At 35.4% G+C, this 12,832-nt stretch overlaps 1 protein-coding gene across 10 annotated transcripts in view; it reads left to right on the top strand.

The window, feature by feature from the left end:
- The window catches only part of LMNTD1 (lamin tail domain containing 1), a 448,355-nt gene that overhangs the window by 112,969 nt on the left and 322,554 nt on the right, over positions 1-12,832 (top strand). For all 10 annotated transcript variants that reach the window (XM_049627199.1, XM_049627203.1, XM_049627198.1 and 7 more), the window contains one exon: positions 6,960-7,136. The gene's annotated coding sequence lies outside the window, so the exon portion shown is untranslated. The remainder of the gene's footprint in view (positions 1-6,959; positions 7,137-12,832) is intronic.

Below are 12,832 nucleotides of genomic sequence, written 5' to 3'. Positions count from 1 at the left end.
TTCTTTCTCAAGATTGCTTTGGCTCTTTTGAGTGTTTTTTGGTCCCATACATATTTTAGAATTATTTGTTCTAGTTCTGTGAAAAATGTCATTGGAATTTTGATAAAAATTACATTGAATTTGTACATTGCTTTCATAATACAGATATTTTAACAATATTGATTCTTCCAATTTATGAGCATGGAATATCTTTCCACTTATTCGTATCTTCAATTCCTTTTATTAATGTCTTATAGTTTTCAGTGTACAGGCATTTCATTTCCTTGATTAAATTGATTCCTAGGTACTTTATTCTTTTTGATGCCATTGTAAATGGAATGGTTTTTTAAATTTGTTTTCTGGTAAATTTCTGTTATTAATGTATAGAAACACAACCAATTTTAATATATTGATGTTGTATCCTGCAACCTTACTGAATTTATTTATTAGTTCTAAGAGTGATTTGGTGGAATCTTTAGGGTTTTCTACATATAGAATGAAGTCATCTCCAAATAGTGGCAGTTTTACTTCTTTCTTTCCTATTTGTTTACTTTAAAAAAAAAATATTTATTTATTTTTGAAAGAAAGAGAGACAGAGTGTGAGCAGGGGAGTGGGGGTGGGTTGCAGACCGAGAGGGAGACGCAGAATCCGAAAGAGGCTCTAGGCTCTGAGCTGTCAGCAGAGAGCCTGACATGGGGCTCAGACTCATGAAGCAGAAGATTATGACCTGAGCCAAAGTCGGATGCTTAACCTACTGAATCACCCAGGCGCCCCCTATTTGAATGCTTTTTTTTTTTTTTCTTAATTGTCATGGCTAGGGCTTCTAATACAATGTTGAATGAAATGTTGAATGAGAGTGGGCATTGTCTTGTTTCTGATTTTAGAGGAAAAGCTTTCAGCTTTCCACTGTTGAGTATGATGTTTGCTGTGAGCTGTCATATATCACCTTTATTATGTTCAGGTATATTCCTTCTATCCTCACTTTGTTGGAACTTTTTAATCATAAATAGGTGTTGAATTTTGCTATATGCTTTTTCTGTATCTATTGAGATGATGATATGTTTTTTATCCTTCGTTTTGTTAATATGATGTATCATGATTGGTTTGTAGGTGTTGAATCATCCTTTCATTGTGGAATAAAACCTCCTTGCTTATGTATGATCCTTTAATGCATTGTTGAATTCAATTTGCTAATATTTTGTTGAGGATTTTTGCATCTATGTTCATCAGGGATATTGGCCTGTAGCTTTCTTTCTTTCTTTCTTTCTTTCTTCTTTTTTTCTTTTTTCTTTTCTTGTAGTTTTCTTGTCTGGTTTTGGTATCAGGGTAATGCTGGCCTCATAAAATGAATTTGGATGAATTTCCTCCTTTTCAATTTTTTGGAAGAGTTTGAGAAGGATCGGTATTAAATCTTCTTTGGAAGTTTTCTGGAATTCACCAATTAAGCTGTCTGGTCCTGGACTTTTGTTTTTGGGAGGTTTTTTATTATTGATTCAATTGCCTTACTAGTCATCAGTCTATTCAGACTTTGTATTTCTTCATGATTCATAAAGAACCATAAAGATTGTATATTTCTAGGAATTTATTAATTTTTTGAAGAATCATAATTTCTAGGAATTTATTCATTTTTCTGTATTGTACAATTGTTGGCATATAATTATTCACAGTAAGTCTCTTATGATCTTTTATATTTCTGTGGTATCTTTGTAACTTCTCTTTCATTTCTAAGTTTACTTATTTGACACCTCTCTTCCCCTTGGTGAGTCTACCTAAGGGTTTGTCAGTTTTTTTCATATTTTCAAAGAAGTAGCTCTTAGTTTTATTGATCTTTTCTATTGTTTTTAAATCTCTATTTCATTTATTTCCACTCAAATCTTTATTATTTCTTTCCTTCTACTACTTGTAACTCCTTTAGGTATACAGTTAGATTGTTCATTTGAGTTTTTTCTTAGTTCTTGAGCTTATTTCTTACTTCTTGAGCTTTTTTTTTTTTTATTTCTTGCTCTGAATTTCCCTCTTAGAACTGGTTCTGCTGCAGGGTGCCTGGGTGGTTCAGTCAGTCAAGAGTCCCACTTTGGCTCAGGTCATAATCTCGTGGTTTGTGAGTTTGAGCCCCATGTTGTGCTCTGTGCTAACAGCTCAGAGCCTGGAGCCTGCTTTGTATTCTGTGTCTCCCTCTCTCTCTGCCCTCCCTTGCTCATACTGTGTCTCTCTCTCAAAAATAAACATTAAAAAAATTTTTAAAGAAAAGAACTGTTTTTGCTGCATCCATAGATTTTGTGTTGTTGTATTTCCATTTTCTTTTGTCTTGAGGTATTTTTTTAATTTTCCTTTTGATTTCTTCATTGACCCATTGGTTGTTCAGTACTATGTTATGTAATCTTCATGTATTTGTGATTTTTTTTTAGTTTTCTTATTGTAATTGATTTCTAGTTTTATATCATGTGATCAAAAAAGATGCTTCATATGATTTCAGTCTCCTTAAATTTATTGAGATTTGTTTTGTGGTCTAACATGTGATATATCCTGGAGAATGTTCCATATACACTTGAGAAGAATGTGTATTTTGCTGCTTTTGGATGGAATTATCTGTGTATATTTATTAAGTCCATCTGATCTAATGTGTTTTAAGGTTGATATTTCCTTATTAATTACTGTATCCATATGGATTTATCCATCCATGTAAGTGGGGGTGTTAAAGTCCCCTACTATTATTGTATTGTTGCCAATTTCCCCCCTTACATCTGTTAATATTTGCTTTATATATTTAGGTACTCCTAGGTTGGGAATGTAAATATTTACAAATGTTGTATTCTTTTTTTGGATTTACCCTTTTATCATTAAGTAATGCTCTACTTTGTCTTTTATTAGTCTTGTTTTAAAGTATTTTGCTTGATATAAGTATAACTTTCAGCTTTTTAAAAATTTCCTTTTGTGTGGAAAACCTTCCATCTCTTAATTTTCAGTGTATGTGTATTTTTAGATGTGACGTGAGTCTGTTGTGGACACATAATGAGTCTTGTTTGTTTGCTTGTTTTTTTTAATCCATTCAACTACTCTATATCTTTGATTAGAAAATTTAGTCCCTTTACATTTAAAGTAATTATTGATAGGTATGTACTTGTTGACATTTTGTTCATTGTTTTCTGGTGGTTTTGTAGTTCCTCTCTGCTCCTTTCTTCTTCTCTTACTCACTTCTCTTGTGGTTTTATGAATTTCTTTACTGTTACATTTAGATTCCTTTCTTATTATATTTTGTGTATCTACTGTATGTTTTGCTTTGTGGTTATCATGAGGTTCATATACAATAGTCTCCTTTAAGTCGGTAGCAACTTAAATATGAATGATTCCAAAAAATTCTACTTTTTTTTACTACTCATCCCTGCATATTTTGTGTTCTTGGTATCATATTTTACATTTTTTAAATTTTGTTTATCCTTTAACTGACTATTATAGTTAAAATTGATTTTACTACTTTTGTTTTTTAAACTTCATACTAGCATTATAAATGGTTAATCCACTACTTTTATATGTACCTTTACCAGCGAGATCTTAACTTTGGTAATTTTGTTGTTGTTGTTGTTATCAGCTAGTACCTTTTCTTTTCAGCTTAAAGAAGACCCTTGTAAATTTCTTATAAAGCTGGCTTAGTGGTGATGTACTTTACCTCTTGCTTGCCTAGAAATCTTTTGATCTGTCTTTCAATTCTGAATAATACCATTCCCAGATAGAGTATTCTTGATTGGAAGTTCTTTTCTTTCAGCACTTTGAATATATTATGCCACTCCCTTCTGGCCTGCAGAGTTTCTTTTGAAAAATCAGTTAGTAGTCTTATGGGGATTCTCTTGTATATACCAAGTTGTTTTTCTCTAGCTCCATTTAAGATTCTTTCTTCATCTTTAAATTTTGGCATTTTAATTATAATGTGTCTTGGTATGAATCTCTTTGGATTTATCTTTTTTAGAACTCTCTGGGCTTCCTGTACCTGAATGTCTGCTTCCTTCCCCAGGGAAGGGAAATTTTTAGCCATTGCATCTTCAAGTAAGTTTTCTTCCCCTTTCTCTTTTATTCCTTCTGAGACACCTATGATGCAAATGTTATTCTGCTTGATGTTATTTCATAGGTCTCTTAAGTTATCTTCACTTCTGAAATTCTTTTTTGTCATTGATGTGCTCTGTTTGGGTAAGTTCCACAGTCCTGTCTTCTAGGTCTCTGACCCTTTTTTCTGCTTCATCTCGTCTCCTGTGGAACCCCACTAGTGTGTTTTTCAGTTCAGTTATTGTACTCTTCAGCTCTGTGACTTCTGTCTGGTACTTTCTTATATTTTCTGTCACTTATTGAAGTTCTTACTATGTTCATCATTATTCTCCTGAATTTGGTGGGCATCTTTATGACCATTACTTTAAAGTCTTTATAAGTAGAATACTTATCTCTGTTTCATCAAGGTCTTTTCTGAGGTTATCTTGTTCTTTCATTTGAACATATTCCTGCTTTTTCATTTTGCTTGATTCTCTATGTTTGTTTCCATATGTTAGGTGAAACAACTACCTCTCCTAGTTGAAAAAGTGTCCTTGTGTAGTAGATGGACCTTGTCTTTTAACTCTTTCCTCACTCTTGGTTGCCTGTCAAACCTTTGGGATTGCCTGAGTTGCCTAACGAGTAGCCTGATTTATTCTTTACAGGTCCCAGTTGTTGAGCGTGCGCCAGAAACTGTCACTGTTCCAAAAGGGAGTGATCTCAGTCAGTACCTAGATTCAGGCTGATTAGAAGCCAGATCCTCAGACAACAACTTTTAAAGTGTGCTATAAATATATATAGTCCTGTGGGATCTCAATTATAGATGCTGACCTCTGGACTAGGAGATCTGGACATGTCCCCTGAATAACATTTGCAAGAATCAGGGCTTCAGACAAGTGTTTAAGCTGCTTTATGGGGGGTACCAGTGAGCTGTGGTGAGGCCAAGGGAGGGTGCACAGATGGTATGTCCTTGCCTACATTCCCTCAGAGCAATTCTGTAGTCTTTAGATATGTGGAAAACCTGAATCTTATCAGTCAGGTTGAAGCTCCAGGACAATTAAATGGGCCTTTTTCATGTAGACTGGGGATATTGTTTCAGTGTGCTGCCTGTGTAGCATCCTAGGTGTGGTATCTTGCCCATAAATGTCTTTCTAATTGTTACAGTCCCTTTAGGTCAAGAAGCACAAGCTCCTTTGGCCACCAGAACCAGACAATCAAAACACCTCTACTGTGTGGATTGATCTCCCTACCAGCTTTAGTGGGGCTGTGGTTGCCTGTGGCTTTATCGAGTTCAGGAAAGAGTGTTGGGGGCAGGGCATGCTTGCAGTTTTAGTGATGCCAGATAAGAGTGCTAGGGGCAGAGTATGCCTATGGCTTTAGTGAGGACCAGGATGAGCTCTAGGGGCAAGACTTCAAGGTTGTGTCCATGTGTGTCTGCCTGTGTTAGCAAGGCAGAGAGAGTGCAAAAAATGTCACTCTCTAGTGCCTTCACTAACTAATTAATGATGGAGTTTTGAAGTGGTGGTGGGGGTTCTTTGGAGATGACGAGAAAAAAGAATTCTTAAAATTTTTTGTAACATTTATTTATTTTTGAGAGACAGAGCATGAGCAGGGGAGGGGCAGAGACACAGAATCGGAAACAAACTCCAGGTTCTGAGCTGTCAGCACAGAGCTCCAACCCATGAACCATGAGATCATGACCTGAGCCGAAGTTGGACACTTAACAGACTGAGCCACCCAGGTGCCCCAAGAAAGAATTCTTAAGGAAATCTTTGGTGCAAAAGAAGTGATTTTATTAAAGCACAGGAACAGGACTTGTGGGCAGAAAGAGCTGCACTGGGGTTGTGAAGAGTGACTGCTTATATACTGTGGAGTTGGAGGAGATAAAGTCAAAAGGAGTTTTCTTAAAGGGATTTCCATATACTAATGACACAGATTACTGGAGGTCTCACTATTGTTAAGCTAAGGTTATTTTTTCCTTCTAGCAAAGCATTGTCATTAAGATAGTAGGGAGTTCCTGGAGATTAGGCTATTGATAAGATTGCCTTTTTGTAATTTACTAAGATATTTGTAAACTGATGGATACTCTATCAGTTTAACCATTTGTTTTCTGTCCTTTTCTTTGTTTTTAGGCAGCAAAGATTACATAAAAAATATCACACATACCCCCCTTGGGTGGGGGGGGGGGGGTGGGTGTTGTTAGTTTGTACTTTGCCCTCAGCTTGCCTTACACTCCCTCATCAATTAATATATGTCTGACAGATGCTTTAAAATTAGCAACTGAATCACCTTCACAGATAATTCAGTCACCTCTCAAACTGCTGTGTTTTCCCTGCTTCTTGGAATGAGTGAGGCTGCCTAGGAGGTCCTCAAAAGGAGTATCTCAGATTCCCACAGTCCCCCGGGGTCCCCTGAATGTAAACCTCATTGATTTCAAAAGCCAAACATTCCTTGTACCTCCTCTCTGGTGCAGGTCCCAAGGGTTAGGATGCCCAATATGGGGTGGGCACAAATGCTTCACTTTTCAAGGAGAGGTTCTGGTCTATGAGATCCTTCCCTAGTTTGTGCTGCCATATGTAGGTTTGGTAAGATTTCCTCTCTTCCTTTCCTATCCCTCTTCCTCCTTACCCTTCTCCTAGCCCTTTTATCTGTTGTTGTGGAGGAAGCTGTTCAGCTAGTTTTCAGAGTTTTTTTTCAGTGGGAATTATTCTATATGTAGTTGTAGATTTGGTGTGTCTATTGGATGAGGTAGGTTCAGGGTCTTTTTATGCTACCATCTTGGACCACTCTCTCTTTTTCTAACATATCTTAAGGAATCTTAAGAATTTCCTCACCTTAATCAATTTGGGTAAATGATTTTGTGAGCTTTGTTTTTGTTTGTTTGTTTGGTTGGTTGGGATTTTCTCAATGGCCTCAAAGACAATCTGACTTTCTCATTTATCTTCTTACAATAAAATTACAGGCATTTCAAGAGATCAGAGATAGCCTGGCCACTCAGAAGCATCATCCCATCCATTAGGAAGAGAACCCAAATTAAGGATTCCACCGATTCCAAAAAAGCAACAGTCTGGAAAAGAAGTCAGTGCTTCAGAGGTGATCTGAATCCAGGAAGAAATGCAAGACGCCTATAATAAAAAAAGTAAGTCTAATTTTTACATGTGCTCTTGCTTGTCTTTTTTGCAGAATTTTAAATGCTATTAGAGTTTACTCAACTGCCTCCCTCCTCCAAGGCTGAATCATTGCTAATGTTTACTAAAGAAAATGGTACTCTGTCTCTTGGTCTTTAGAAAAATTGCTAAGTTTTTTTTCATCTCAGTGAAAAAGGTAATTACCATAGTGGAAGACCTCAGTGTCTTAAATTTTTAAAAAAAAATTTTTAAGTATTTTATTTTTGAGAGATAAAGAGAGAGAGCATGAGTGGAGGAGGAGCAGAACAAGAGAGAGAGACACAGAACAGACTCCAGGCTCTGAGCTGTCAGCACAGAGCCCAATGCAGGGCCCAAACCCATGAATTGTGAGATCATGACCTGAGCCAAAGTTGGACACTTAACCTACTGACCCACGTAGGCACCCCGGGGGCTTAATTTATATCATGGGAATTTTTTTTTTCTTGGGGTCTTGCTCTTCAACTTACTGGCTATTTGATCTCAGTCACTTTTTAAATCTCCATCTAGCACAGTTTGCTAATCTGTAAAACTATGGCAATAGTACCTATAAGCACCTGATAATTGTTAGCTGTTGACAGAATTATTGTCAGATGAATGTGCTGGAGTAGCCTTTCTACCCTTTTACCTGATAACTTCTGGGTGTAAAATGTCTGGTAGGTAAACTACAGTCACATCAATAGTGGGCATTATCATTAGGCCTGGGATTGAACCAGATGTTGAGAAAAATGAAAACATGGTCCTGACCTTAAACATCCTAAAAAATTTTTATGTGCATAAAATATATATGCAGTAGCAAAATTGTATTCAATTGTGAAGATTTATTAAACTATACACTTTGTGTATTTTTATGCATGTTTTTAATCAATAAAAGTTAGAACAAAAAATAGAAAATTGCTATGGCAATCCTATAATGTGGGATGATTAAAAAATAATGGCATTTATAGTCTGGTTGAAATTAGAAATTGGAATTAATTAATTTTTGGAACCATCACACTGATAATAAAGGAGAAATCTTAAATCACCACTAACTTGGTTACCTTATTAACATTGGAATTGGTTCTAAAACCAGATGAAAATCTTTGCCTACTTATAGGATAAGTAAAAGAATTGGTTTTCTCCGTGTCTTTACACTATTCGAACATGTTCTCCTAGAAAGCTTCGAAGAAATAAGTCTTACAGCAATTAATTAATCTGTGGTTTGCCAAAAGCAAGAGAGAGTTTTTCTTCTATCTGTAGTAGAAAAGTCCTGGGACAGAATGTCTGACCCTACTTATCATAAGGTCATCCCTGAACTAGTCATTGAGCCAAGGGGGATGAAGCTGCCACTGCCTGGTTTGTAATATCATGGGGAGTGAGAATATTGTGACTGACAGTCCCCAAGACAGCATGTTTTGGGGAGAGAGTATTTCATTGAAGGAGATGAAAATAGGCAAACAATTCACATCCGTTTGCATAGCACGTAAAGAAGTTTTGACATTCTTTTGCTTGATCAAATTTTCAAAGTGGAGATAAGGAGACTAATTTAGAGATAATTGCTACAATCTGGGTAGGACCAATGAGGACAGCAGCTATGGAGAAGAGATGTGATAAGGAGAGATCTGATGGATGTAGCATCTATAAAAATGCTTGACTCATTGGATGCAGAGGGAGAAATCCAAGGTGACTCCCAGATATCCGGTTTAGGTGACTTGGATAAACGTGGTGACATACCTCTTAAAAAAGGAAACAGGAACAGAAGTAACTTGAGGCAGAAAGGAAGTAATAAGTTCAGCTTGGGACATGTTGAGTTGTAGAAAATGATAATGAGTTGGAAAAACATAAGTAAAACCATACCGTAAAATTTTTAAAAATAGATAGATTCTTTGAACAAATCTAAGTTTACTTAATTCAAAACACTTATGAAGGGAAAAAAAGAAGAAAAATACAAGTTCAGTGACTTGAATTTCTTTTGGCAAAACTAGCACTTTGGCTTATTTGGATACTAAAGCAGCCTTGGCCTTCTCTTGAGAGTATCCTTTTTCCACAGCATTTTACTACTACTGAGAATACCTCTTTAAAGAATATCATTTTTCTCATTTCAAAGTATTTCATACATTTTAGAGACCATTTGAAAAGACAAAGTAAAACAATACATCATGTACAATAATAAATATTTTGGCAGTCTCTTGTCTCTAACATGTTTTCAGTTATTATAAATAACATGTCATTATAAAAAATAGAAAAATAGATAAATATATATAATATAAAATATATATAAATAATATAAAATATTTATATCAAATATATTGACATATTAATATATTTTGATATATATTAAAATAAACTATATTTAACATATTTATATAGTAATTAATATATATTAAAATATAAATATATATACATATATAGATATAGAAAAAGAGTTAAGATCACTTAAATCTCACTACCTTGAAATAGCCACTGTTAGTGTTTTGTCTATGTTTTCATGAGTCTCATATATATACACACACACAGATGCAAATTTACTTAGATGGGATCATATCATATATGCTCTTTTTATCACGGATATCTATGTATTTTTAAAACTGTTTATTACTTACTTATGTTTCTTTTATGTTTCCTTCCTTTTCTTTATTCCTTTATTTTCTTTATTCTCTCTCCAAAATATCTTACTTACATTAATGATATATATGTTTATGTATATTTAGTAAATTATATATTATGTAAATATATATACATATATATTATAGTTGTATGTATAACAGATATATACAAAGCTATGGAGAAATTGGTAATTGTTTTAAATTTGTTTTTAAAAACTAAGGTCAAGGGTGTCTGGGTGGCTTAGTCAGTTAAGCGTCTGACTTCCGCTCCGGTTGTGATCTCTCAGTTTGTGGGTTCTAGCCTGGCGATGGGCTCTGTGATGACAGCTCAGAGCCTGGAGCCTGCTTCAGATTCTGTGTCTCCCTGTCCCCCTACTTTCACTCTGTCTCTCTCTCTTTCTCTAAAATAAAGAAACTTAAAAAAAAAAAACAACCTAACATCATATTCTGTATACTTTTCTGTATCTAGCTTTCCTCCCTTTCTCCCCATTGTGAAAATCCTGTCAAATCATTTGTTTTAGGTACCACAATAGATTGTCTCATCTACTTGAGAGTAACTTTCCTAAGAGCAGGGACAGTGTCATATTTGTTTTCTGTAAAACCTAGTATCTCAAAGCATAGAGCAGGGACATAAGAGTGAATATACTGATGTTATCAATGGCTTGAAGCTAGACTATTGAGGATGAAAATATTTAGGCTGAGTAATTCATCAAAGTTCATTTACGCAAATCAAGAAGTGACAGAACTCAACACCCCATGAAGTTGATATTATTATGTCTTCCTGTTTCATACATGAAAAAAATGAGGTACATAGACTTAAAACAACTTTTCCAAGAACTCAAAATCTGCTGATTGCATAGTACTACACCCCAGTCTCACAAATGTGAACAAAATGTTTTATCCCTCATGTTCTGTGAAATAAGTGTCAGTCATGATAAAATCAGCACACCCCTCTTGGATAAGAGAATAACTGAATCTTGAGGACTCAGATCATGCTCTTTACCAGGAGCTTTTCATGCTTCTCCAGCAGTCAGTTTTCCTCTTTAGTGGTCTTTTAGGTGAGTACTGGACATGAATTTTCACATTTCATTTACAGAAGAGAAGATGGAGACACAATGAGGTTATTTTATCAAGTGACATGCAAGAAGTCAGTAAAGGAAAGAGACAAAGAAGCCAGTTTTATTGATCCCTAGGCTACAATTCTGCCTCCCAACAAAACCTGAATTCTGGAAAACCCCGTTCAGCTTCAGTTTTGTTATAAAAGTAAATCTCAGCACTCGGTTATTTTATGGCTTTCAGGAGAAGAAAAGCAGGAAATGTGGTGATGCTTCATTAGGGGCTGGTACATAGCTGGGAATGCAGAGTCAGGCTGTGTCTCTCCTGAGCCGGGTGTGCTGCACAGATGGCCTATATCAGAACCTCCCAGAGAGTTTGTAGAAAGGCAGAGCCTGGATCCACCCACAGAATTGGAATCTGGATGATGGAGCCTGGAATTTAGGGGATGAACTATGGGATACACTTTTAATAAACATGTCAGATAACTTTCATACATAGTAACAGTTGAGAACAATTGTTATGCCCTTCAAAGGACTCTTTTAGACATCTTGGCTTAGTGGGAAAGGCAGCCACTTACTGTAGACTCTTGGGGAAGTTACTTAAATTCCCCAATTCTTGGTTTCCACATCTATAAAATGGGGATAATAGCACTTATTAACACATGAGGATATCATAATAATAAAAGCAAAATATGTAAAGATTCTGGTACTTTATGATTAACTATAAATGGCATTAGGCCCAAATCAATCATAATTAGAGAGAAAGCTTGTGAGCTTTTGAAAACATGAATCTGATTCACTTGGTGTTACTTTCAGTTTGGAAAGAATCTTAAAGAAAGGAAGTTAGGAATCTAGTGATACGCAGTGACTAAACTCAAATGAAGGTCAAGATCTTAAAACTCTTTATGAAGCACCATCACTCCCTTATGGCATTCTTTAGGAGCAGATGGAGGGGTAACAGGATGTGAAAGCAGACCCATGGAACAGAGGATGGCAGTTGTGAAATACATTCAGATGGCGTGGTGCTGTTTAGATAATGATGGTAAAACTATGTTATGTTGATCCCAGTGCCAAATGGTGAAGCAATGATACCAGGACAACCTGGAAAATAGCAATATAAATACAGAACTTAGGGAAAATATGGGGATATGCCAAGTTAGGGGGAAAAAAAAACCAAAAAACAAAAAAAGACCCAGAATCTTCATGAATTCTAACTTTATAAATGCATGTGATGGAAAAAGTACATCCCTTTTCACAATAAAGGAAGCAACTAAAAAATGAAATTTAGAACCAATTCTAATGAGCACTGTAAGAAATTTTACCAAGACAGCTTCTTAGACATGACTAGAAATAAGTCACAATCTTCCATAGCCTTAGAGATCTCAGCAGTGGAAAGAATAACTAATTCTCTTAAGGCCTCTTTCAGTGGGAACAACCCCTCTACCCCCATTTTATAATAACACAGTAGAATGCTAACTTTAGTTTTATTTAGTCTTAAGTCCATTCTGAAATAAGAATATTAATAAACTGTCATTTCCATTAATAGGTTTCCTGTGTTGTGCCTCTTGTTTTATGTTCTGTTATGCATTGTTCTTTAATACAAAAACAAATTAATCAAAGATGGGGAAGAAAATGTTAAGTACCATTTATTGAGTTCTTAACTAAGGCTAAGATTTTTTATTTCTGTTGAGTTGTATGAGTTCTTTATATATTTTCAATATTAACTCCTTACTGGACACATGATTTGCAAATATTTTGTCACTCAGTGGGTTGCCTTTTCATTTTGTTGATAGTTTTCTTCGTTGTGTGGAAGCTTTTTAGTTTGATGTAGTTCCACATGTTTATTTTTGCTTTTGTTGCCTTTGCTAACTTCTATTATGATGCTCATTTTACTTATGAGGAAATTAAGGAGCAGGCTCAAAATCATTGAACTTGTCAGGGTGAGAGGAAGGATTGGACCCATTCCTCCGTCTATGCACTAATTGCCATACATAGAAGAGGGGCCACTCATGTTGTTGAATAAGAAGAATT

This window comes from Panthera uncia, chromosome B4 (assembly GCF_023721935.1).
Source record: "Panthera uncia isolate 11264 chromosome B4, Puncia_PCG_1.0, whole genome shotgun sequence".
Classification (NCBI taxonomy): Eukaryota; Metazoa; Chordata; class Mammalia; order Carnivora; family Felidae; genus Panthera; species Panthera uncia.
Note: the sequence above shows the minus strand (reverse complement) of the source record. Positions and strands in the feature narration are given on the sequence as shown.